Here is an 11176-nt window from a genome sequence, read left to right on the forward strand (position 1 = left end):
TGTCTTTCTGCGTATACAGTACATTCTGGGTGCAAATCAGGTAGTAATTTAAATGTTTGCGTATCGTGTATTTGAGATCGAACATGGGTACCAACCCGGTATTCACCTTGGGGGATTTGGAAACCGCCTAAAAACCACATCCAGGTTGGCCGGCACACTAACTCCTCGTCGTTAATCCGCCGGGCGGACTGGATCCTGGGCCAGCTTACCTCCCAATCCCGGAAGCGGTCGTGTTAACACGCGGGACTACCTGGGAAGGGTGAAGAAGAGGGCATGCGCGTTTGGTAGAACAAGATAATAGCCTTCGCAACAATTTAAGGTAAACAGTGACAATCAAAGAAAATAAAAACAAGAATACTGAAGAATAGCTTGATGTGGTATTACATACCGAAGGTATGAAAGGTGGAATTGACATTTGTAACAGAAAACATAAGTTAAATTACATATAACTAGTGTGAAGACTTTCCTTACTGAGGGAAGATGTACGTATTATGGAATGACAGAATATATGCGGTGCATAGAGAACAATGAGGGAACAGAATGGAACAAAAACAGTGGAAAGAATTGGAAAAATACAGGATTAAGAGAAGTTTGTCAGATGGGAAGTATTGGACTGTGTTTGGTCATTTAATATTTAATCAGGACTGTGGGCCAAATGTTTATTGATTTCCAGGGCTTCTGACAGATACGCTTAGAAAATTACAAGAATTGGCTTTCAGAGCGGTAACTGAGTATCAGCCGCATAGCAGTCGTGAAATTGATATCAGACTAGTAACAGGTGACTCAGAGGCGTGCAAGAAATTAAACTTCTCACGGTCCATCCGCGAAATGAACAAAAGGAAACCTGGTACTATAAAAAGAACCCTCTGCCAGTGATTCGCAGATTACAGTTGTAGACGACGAGAAGGCCTTCGTGGAATGATAATAAAGGGACTAGCTTATTTGTTATTTTATAGCCTCAGTTGGCATGCTCTGGAAGCACTGTCTCCGCTGCCGCCATTGTTTTGCAAACCGGTTTCCCTGGCAGCCGAGTTGGCCACCGCTGCTACTGGTTGTTCTAGTCTGGTGCCATCTGGCTGGAGTCGCAGATCAGGCTGCCCGCCTAGGGGGAAGCGCAGCCGCCAGATAACGTGTGAAGAATTTGTTGCATGGGCAGCAAGTGACGGAACTCTCCTGTCGTTTCCCTGCTATCTACAACGCTCACGGAGGCCACATGGAAATAAGCTGTTCTGGGAAATGAGATAACGTCTTCCCCTGCACCGCGGCGTCGTCGCGCACAAGATAAGATGAGGTTGCAAGGAAATCTTTACCCAAGACCTCTGATAAATCGTGAATAGTCTTTCTGGTGTTTAAAAGAGGATGTGCTGTAAAAGTTTGTCTTACAGACAAGCTGATTATGACACTGAATTCAAAAGTCAAATCATACAGGTTATACTACAACGAACTCCGACGAAGCTAAGACATGATGATCCTTGACTGTAAACTTAAATTTTGTTCCTGTACCGGCAGCATAAAAACGTTTGAAGCACTTTACATCTCTACGTACTTCCCATCTTTGAACAGTAGGAGGATTAGGGTTCAGCCTCCCCTCGAAAACGAAGTCATTAGGACATTAACTCTGAAACGTTCAGATTGGTTTCATTCCTTAATCGGAGGAATCATCCCTCCACATAACTACAAGCGTGCTGACTCCCTCAAGATATCCATTATCATCGGATTAACGGTGAGGATAATGTTACTCAAATATTTCTTATACTGCCAAACTAATACCAGACATCGCACTGTTCGTCAGCGACAGCTACAGAAAGACAATCGAGCAACAATTGAAGCTCCATTGAGTGAATCCCCGCTTGTGATATTTGTATTTGGCAAGTGTTTAACTGACAAGGCTTTTTATCAGTGTGTTTATGTTGCTGTTCTTGAGGTCTAATGCAACCTACATCCATGTGAACTTGCTCATTGCAGTCAGTCTCTAGTCTCCTTTTACAATTTTTTTGCTTCCACACTCCCCTCCATTTCCAAACTGACGATTTCTTGATGCCTCGCAATGTTTCCTAACAACGGATCCCTTCTTTAAGTCAAGTAATGCCATAAATTTATTTCCCTCTGAATTCGATTCAGTACCTTCTCAGTTACCTGCTCTACTAACCTAATCGTCAACAGCCTACTCTAGCATCACCTTTCAGATGATTCTGATCCCTTCTTGATCACGTTTCAATTCCGCAAAAGTTTACGCTCGAGACAAATATCTTCAGAAAAGACTTCCTAAGATTTAAATATATATTCCATGTTAGCAAACTTTTCTTCTCCAGAAACTCTTTTCTTGCTTTTGTTAGTCTGTGTTTTATATCTTTATATCCCCCCCTTCCTATCTTGGCGATCGTCACAAATTTTCCTGGCCAAATAATAAAATGCATCTACTCCTTTTAGTGTCTCATTTCGAAATCTAGTTTCCTAGTTTCCCGCCACCCCCCTCCCCCCGCGTCACCTGCTTTAATTTCATTACATTGCATCACCCTTATTTTACTTTTGTTGATAATCAACTTACAGTCTCTTTTTAAGACACTATCGCTTATAAAGAGCGCAATCCACTGTTGTATGCTAATTGATATAGATTTATCTACGTATTTGATCTTCAACTTTACGCATCCATGTACGTTACGCCTGCTTCCTCATATTGTCTACCCAGTTACAACGTAGATTCCTATCACTATGCATCCAGCGAAGATTTTCGTCACTTTATTCAACCGCTATTTTCGTCCAGTTACGTACTCCATCTACATGCATTTAAATTTCATAATATTCCAAACGATATCCGTTTCTGTTGTCTTCTTTTTTACCTATTTAACATCGTTCGTATCCCTCTCTCTACCCTCCTTAAACTCTCAGTTTAAATTCCAAGCCTCATAACTAATGTTAAAGCTGGTTTTACTTACGATTTTCCCCGATTTAGACACGTTAAGATAGTAGGCTTTCCAGATCGTAAGCCGGCCAGAGTGGCCGAGCGGTTCTAGGCGCTACAGTCTGGAACCGCGTGACCGCTACGGTCGCAGGTTCGAATCCTGCCTCGGGCATGGATGTGTGTGATGTCCTTAGGTTAGTTAGGTTTAAGTAGTTCTAAGTTCTAGGGGACTGATGACCTCAGAAGTTAAGACCCATAGTGCTCAGAGCCATTTGAACGATTTTGAACCAGATCGTAAAAGAAGACTTCTACGCTGACTACAAAAAAGTCCTCTTCAAACTTATTTAGTATTCGACGTTTCGACCTGGGGTCTTCTTTAGGAATCTTTTGGTGTACCCTGTTGGCTGAACACTAGTTGAGAGTATACTTTCAAATGCGACCTATCGTTTCAAATGGCTCTGAGCACTATGGGACTTAACTTCTGAGGTCACCAGTCGCCTAGAACTTAGAACTACTTAAACCTAACTAACCTAAGACATCACACACATCCATGCCCGAGGGAGGATTCGAACGTGCGACCGTAGCAGCAGCGCGGTTCCGGACTGAAGCGCCTAGAACCGCTCGGTAACAGCGGCCGGCACCTATAGTTTTACTGAAGAGTTTTTTCATGAATTACGAGCCATTTTTATTCTCCTGTCTATTTGTGTCAGAGTACGTTTGTTGATCGCTTTTAGCCACTCTAAGCGTTTATGTCAACCGAGTATTAGCGATTAGGCTATAGGATGCGAAGAAGTAATCGCCTTGTATCCCATTCCTGCATATAATTGTAAACCTTATAACATCGTACATAATAAAGAATATGAAATATATGGGGAAAATTTGAGCAGAAGTAACAGGAATTGTTGAACTATTTTTTGTCTATGTTTCTTTAAGGTCCTTACAATTGTAATATACATAATCTGCATTTGAATGTTATTTAATGTCAGTACATAGATACAACAGAGGAACACAGAATATGCACTGATAAGCCAAAACATTATGAGCACTGCCCACCGCGCAGTTGGATGCCGCTTGGTGGCTTTGCGGGCACGTGAAGCGATAACAAAAGTATGTAAGCGTAGCAGACAGGGACGGGGGATCAACCTAGCAAAGATACGGGCTGCGTATGGGGAAATCCATTGAGACAAGAGACTTTGACAAAGGGCACATTATTATTACGCAGAGGCTGTGAACGAGTATCTCGAAAACGGCGAAGCTGGTCGAAGGTTCGCGTACTACTGCCGTGAGCATCTACGGAAAGAGGTAGAAGGAGAGTGAAACTACCACAAGCCGCTAAATGGTTGGACGTCCACGACTCTTCATAGAAGGCTTGGCTGCTCTCTAAAGTAAAACAGATAGTGATCTGTGGCATCTCTGCCGAAAGAGCACAATGCTGGTGCACGCACAAGTGTTTCGGAGCACACTCTTCATCGCACATTTTTGAACATGGAGCTCTTCAGCAGACCACGACTAAGTGTTCACATGTTGACCCAATGACATTGTCAATTACGATTGCAGTGGGCACAGGACCATAGGGATTAGACCATCGACCACTGGAAACGTGTCGGTTCATCCGGTGAATCACATTTTACTATATCGCTGGTCATCTCCACAAACGCCGTCACCGAGGTAAACGGCCGCTCGAAACATGCACTATGGGACGCAGGCTGATGGGAGCAATATTATGCTATGGTAGGCATTCTCCTGCGCTTACATGGAACCTGTGGTAGTCTTTGAAGACAGGCTGACAACTGCGAACCGCCTGAATCCTTCATGCTTGATGTCTTTCCCGAAACCGATATCAACTTTCAGCAGATGTCGGAGTCAGAACCGTGGTACAGCGAATGGTTCGAATGGTTCTGAGCACTATGGGACTTAACATCTATGGTCATCAGTCCCCTAGAACTTAGAACTACTTAAACCTAACTAACGTAAGGACATCACACAACACCCAGTCATCACGAAGCAGAGAAAATCCCTGACCCCGCCGGGAATCGTGGTACATCGGTTCGAGTAGCATTACAGAGAACTCACGTTGATGTCTTGGCGACTAAACTCGCCTCTTGTAATCAACCATCTGGGTCGCTATCGGGCGCCATCAACGCGTACGAAAATCAGCGTCTCGATATTTATGCGAATAACATGACCCGTGCGTAGACATATAATGCCACATATCTCCTCAAACCTACCAACAAGCTGTCGGATCCCTGATACGCAGCATCAGTGATGTACTTCGTTTCAAAGAAGGACAAACAAGCTGTTAAGCAGATGGTCATAATGTTTTGGCTGTCAGTGAATATTTACGAACTCTTTCATTAAAAGCATATAAAAATTATACGGTTAAAGATTGCAGATAACATTTGTAAATCTACGACCTGCATCAAAATCGTAAGAGTATAGGTTATATGAAATATGCAGAGAGAGAGAGAGAGAGAGAGAGAGGGGGGGGGGGGGGGGGAAGTGTCTTGCTAGAATAAAAAGTTGAAAGTCCCGGAAATACAGTGAAATGTTCACTATACTTAGGATTGCCATAATCCAAGGACGAAAATCAAGGACAAAATTCGGTGATTATAAAGATGTGGTTGAAACACGGACCGGTATGTTGTGCAAGTGACCATTGGTTTGCATTTAAGTTGAATCTTCATTACTTTACAGTGGTAATTATGAAGATGTGGTTGAAACCTGGAATCACACAATGTCCTTTCACCTATCTACATGTCACCTAAATCTTCATAATTACCATAATTCAAACAGTAATTCTGTCAGCAAAGAAGTTGTAATTAACAAGGAAAATTAACCCAGTCATTAATGGTGTCTATAAAGGAGTGGTCAATGTTGAAGAAAATTAATTCCAATTGACATTAAATAACGTTTTAATTAAAGCACTGAACACAAATTATTAACATGTACACAATCATGCTGCTACAATTGATAGATATCTATCACTTTATGCTTTAAGCCAGTCATATTTCTCTGAGCCCTGAACAGAAGAAAGAAACTCGCTCCGATTCTGAATCAATGAAAATCTGTGCAATTTGTGTTTTTCATGTTATATTGGATTTGGAGCATTGCATTGACTGATGTTAAAGCTAGCCTGTTTCTTTCTTCTGTCCATTGTGCATTCACTAGGGAAAACACTCTCTCCACATTGCCATTATGCCCTGGAATGGAGAAATAGTACTGCACAATAGCAAGCAGTTCTGAATTCTGCTCTTTAGAAACACAATCCTCAAAAAATTTAACCCACTTTTTATGAGGCATCCTCTCCAAATTCTGGTTCTCTTCCTGTGCAAGAAAACATTTCAGTTTCGCTGTCTGGTCAAATAGAAAATTCTCATCCACTTTGCAAGTTGTGTTTTCTTGCATCCACTTCTGTGTACATTCAACTTCCTCCCAATCAGGTAAAGCCTTCAACAGTATCCAGTCAGCCGGTCGCTGTGGCCGAGCGGTTCTAGGCGCTACAGTCTGGAACCGCGCGACTGCTACGGTCGCAGGTTCGAATCCTGCCTGGGGCATGGATGTGTGTGTCGTCTTTAGGTTAGTTAGGTTTAAGTAGTTCTAAGTTCTAGGGGACTTACGACCTCAGCAGTTGAAAAATGGCTCTGAGCACTATGGGACTCAACATCTTAGGTCATAAGTCCCCTAGAACTTAGAACTGCTTAAACCTAACTAACCTAAGGACATCACACACACCCATGCCCGAGGCAGGATTCGAACCTGCGACCGTAGCAGTCCCGCGGTTCCAGACTGCAGCGCCAGAACCGCACGGCCACCGCGGCCGGCCTCAGCAGTTGAGCCTCATAGTGCTCACAAGGGAACCTCCCCATCGCATCCTCCTCAGATTTAGTTATAAGTTGGCACAGTTGATAGGCCTTGAAAAACGGAACACAGATCAATCGAGAAAACAGGAAGAAGTTGTGTGGAACTATGAAAAAAATAAGCAAAATATACAAACTGAGTAGTCCATGCGCAAGATAGGCAACATCAAGGAGAGTGGCACCTAAGGAGTGCCGTGGTCCCGTGGTTAGCATGAGAAGCTGCGGAATGAAAGGTCCCTGGTTCAAGTCTTGCCTCTAGTGAAAAATTTAATTTTTTATTTTTAGACACTTATTATCTGTCCGTCCGTTGTGTTTTCATCACTTTTTTGGGAGTGATTATCACATCCACAAGAAAACCTAAATCGGGCAAGGTAGAAGAATCTTTTTATCCATTTGCCAAGTGTACAAGTTAGGTGGGTCAACAACATATTCCTGTCATGTGACGCACATGCAGTCACCAGTGTCGTATAGGACGTATCAGACGTGTTTTCCTGTGGAGGAATCGGTTGACCTATTATCTTGCGAACAAATGTTTTCAGTTCCCATTGGAGAGGCACGTCCTTTCGTCAACTAATCGCACGGTTTTGCGGTGCTGTCGCAAAACACAGACACTAAACTTATTACAGTGAACAGAGACGTCAATGAACGAACGGACAGATCATAACTTTGCGAAAATAAAGAAAGCAAAATTTTCAGGTGAGGGCAGATTCGAACTAGCGACTTCTCGTTCCGCAGCTGTTCACGCTACCCACGGGACCACGGCGCTCCTCAGCTCACATTGCCCTTAATATTGCCTATCTTGCCCATGGACTACTCAGTTTATATATTTTGCTTATTTCTTTCATAGTTCCACACAACTTCTTCCTGTTTTCTCGATTGATCTGTGTTCCGTTTTTCAAGGCCTATCCACTTTGCCAACTAATAACTAAATCTGAGGGGGGTGCGATGGGGAGGTTCCCTTGTCAGAGCCATTTGAACCAAGTATCCAGTCAAAACGTTCAAGTTCGGATAAAGGCTTGCTCTGTTCTGAAAATAACCAAGCGATTCTGAAGTGACACGGAATATCAGCACTGGTTTCAACGGCTATCGTCAAGTTTGCAGGAGTTACGAAACACTTGATCGGTGGGCAGTGGCAAAACTTGAGTAAAATGTTTTTTTACTTACTAGCCACTTTTTTCGCGGACGTTTTCCTCTTCGTCCAGGACACCCGTCTTCGAGCACAAAATCGCGGACTGTCCGCGAAATCCGCGACGTATGGCAACCCTAACTCTACTGTCTCTTTCCTTGATTGTATTTACCTTTGCTACGAAAGGGAAGTTTTTGATAAATGTGATAAGCTGATCATACCAATTTCTAGTATAGTAAGGATGCAGGAATAAGCAGAAAGAAACGTGCTTAAGCTCGTCAGGAATGTTAGTAGATTCCACAGGCAACAGGCGGCATCCACTTCACATTTTTCTTGTCGTCGAAGAGCGGTTAGAATTTGCGGAGCTACCATTACTCACATTCCGTGGACAAAAGTAAATCAGAGGTGTGAAACACGGACGACGGAGAGGATTCACACTGCACCAGGCTGACACCGCCGCCATGCCCTTTGAGGGAGTATACGTTATGAAAGGGACGGATCGACGGCTTCTTCAGAAAAAAAAAGAGATCATGTATCATTTCGACAGCGAGACTGCGGTGGCCCACAGACCCAATTAAGCTGACACAGTTTCATAAGCCGGTTTAATTGATGGTCGCTCCTGGGTGTAAATGTTTGTTCCTCTGTTGAAGTTATTTATATAACTTGTCAATTATTTTAAACTCTCCTGTAAAAACATAATGAAGCGTCATCCGTTCCTTCTTTTTAACAGCTTCGTTATTATTTTACACGCGCATCAATTTTTGTATACTTCCCTGTTAAGCATTCATTAGTGAAGTAAACGAGAAACAGAGAAAAACTTCATCGCCGCTAGTTTTTAGCCAACAGATCACTTATTCAGGCAGCCAATTTCTAGGGCATAAGAAGCTTATTGAGTCTTCCTCATCTAATTTCAGCACCCTCTCTCTAGGAAAATCCAATTATCTTAATGATCTGTTTAGATACGTAAGGCACGTAAAATTGGTCTGCTGCAAGGATGTATATTTTGGGAAATTCTGTAGTCTCCTCCATTAATGTGACGTACTGTAGTCTCTTGGCCAGATTCGTTTGTGTGTAATGTAGGCCTACTCGTATTTCCAATGACACCGCCCTATTTAGAGTCCTAGAAAAAAAAAGCAAGTCAATGTGTTTATTCCATGTTCATATAGGTCAAATTCGATGCATGCTATCAGTCTATGAGTAAAAATACAGAATACTGACCATTTACAAAAGCTGCTTTAGCTTGTGTTCAGCGTAGAGGTGCTTGAGAATGAAGTAAGACATTTAATTTTGTGCTAGTTTCTAAACTTACGTTTTCGGTTATAAGAGAGACGGCTGTTGTTTCTTTTCTGACTGTGTCTATTTTGTCTGATTAAATTCACCGTCGCCTGTCCTGCTCCATTATCATCGCAGCCTTTCCAATTTAAGCAACACCTGTTACGAATAAATAGAACTTAGCGCGACTTCAGTTAGAATACTCCGACATGGCTGTCATTACAACGAAATGAATACCCTTAGCTGCTTACAGGCGTTGGTATACGTCAACGGGGACAGATGAAAATGTGTGCCCCGACCGGGACTCGAACCCGGGATCTCCTGCTTACATGGCAGACGCTCTATCCATCTGAGCCACCGAGGACACAGAGGATAGCACGACTGCAGGGATTTATCTCTCGCACGCCTCCCGCGAAACCCATATTCTCAACGTATTGTACCGCACTACATTCGTAGTGCCCCCGCCCATTATACTCAGCCATGCAAAGCTAAAAACTTTATTGTTTAATAGACTATCTGTTCAGATACTTGGAAGAGTTTCGAAGGAGACTTGCTACGTATAACTCCTATTCGGTATCTTGTGAAAGAATCCGTGATGGATGGGAGCCAAAGCGAAAAATAGAAGATGCGATATTCTTAGTATAAAATACGAGTATATGCTGCAACGCACGTGTGAGCTAACAGATTCAAATAAAATACAAAATGTAATAGAAAATGAAAAAAAATTTGCTATGTCGTATAGAAGCAGAGAGAAGTACGTCTTTTGCGACGTAGCAGAGACCAACAGCATTAGAAAGCGGTAAAATACTTCACAACCGTAACGCTCTTCACAGAATGCGTACCACAAGGCAGCCTCAGAGCACCTGGACGAGAATCCGGTTCTATTAAGACTCAACTACGGTGCAGACCTGAAACACGTAGAAGCAGCTGAGATGTAGAGAAACTGTGGATGCCTTCCATCCCGTGTCTTGTGACTTAATATACCTTCTGTGGAAAGGTGGGATGAGGGGTGGTAACGGGAAGAAAGACAGCTGTGTGGAGATATCACGCAGTTTCGCTTCAGCTACTCGCTTCTTTCTCCTCCTGACACGCAATGTGATCGTCTGTTGGTTCACAGCGAAGCTTGTCGCACCTGAAATCGTGCCACAATAGTCTAAAAACAGTAAAGTCCTGCTACATCAGCAACTGCGGCCAACGATGTTTTCGTGACTTCTATCAACTGTCAGTTATACCTCACCTGTGTATTGCTCATTCCAATCTATTAGCTTGTCATGGGTCTCTCGGGAAAAAAAGCCTGTCCACGCTGTCATTCTTCTGTAAAAAAATTAGGTGAGATGAATTTCTTACATTTCTTTTACATGGGATTAATAATGTAATGTTATCGCCTAATTAGTTGTGAGACTGGTAAATGGAGAAATCTCAAGCTTTGTCTAGAAAAGTGGGTTTTCACCAACAGTAAGGTTCTTTGTTCGATATCTTGCCATTTAAGGTACGTCGGAATTTTTGGGTCACTTTATTGTGAATCAGTCAAAGCCCTCTTTGTCCAGTATGTGGACAATAATTAGCCAAGTGTGGCATGACCTCCTTAGCAATTAATGGTCTGTTGATGTACAGGGCTATTCAAAATGAATACGAGATGCGATCAAAAAGGAACAGGAATTTTTGTTTTTCTTAAAGTATCTTTATTTGTTCATCAATATCTCAACTACGTCCCATTCAAAGTAATTCCCCTCAGATGTAATACACTTGCGCCAGTGGCGTTTTCCAATCTTGGAGGCACTTTTGGAACTTATTTTTCGTCATGGTGTTCAGTTCCTTGAACAATTCTGTTAATATGTCATCAGTGGTGGGAAAACGACGTCCTTTCATAGTTCTCTTCAGCCTTGGGAACAGAATGTAGTCGCAGGGAGCCGTTTCCAGTGACTACGGAGGCTGAGACAACACAACGGTTTTGTTTGTTTGTTTTTTTTTCTTCAAAAAATCACGAACAAGCATTGAGGTGTGAGCGGGAGCATTATC

At 42.7% G+C, this 11176-nt stretch overlaps 1 non-coding gene across 1 annotated transcript; it reads right to left on the reverse strand.

The window, feature by feature from the left end:
• Positions 1–9447: 9447 nt before the first annotated feature.
• Positions 9448–9521, reverse strand: Trnat-ugu. Its single transcript has one exon. It is a non-coding gene; the product is annotated as a tRNA-Thr (tRNA).
• Positions 9522–11176: the final 1655 nt, after the last annotated feature.

Source organism: Schistocerca americana, chromosome 2, assembly GCF_021461395.2.
Source record: "Schistocerca americana isolate TAMUIC-IGC-003095 chromosome 2, iqSchAmer2.1, whole genome shotgun sequence".
Classification (NCBI taxonomy): Eukaryota; Metazoa; Arthropoda; class Insecta; order Orthoptera; family Acrididae; genus Schistocerca; species Schistocerca americana.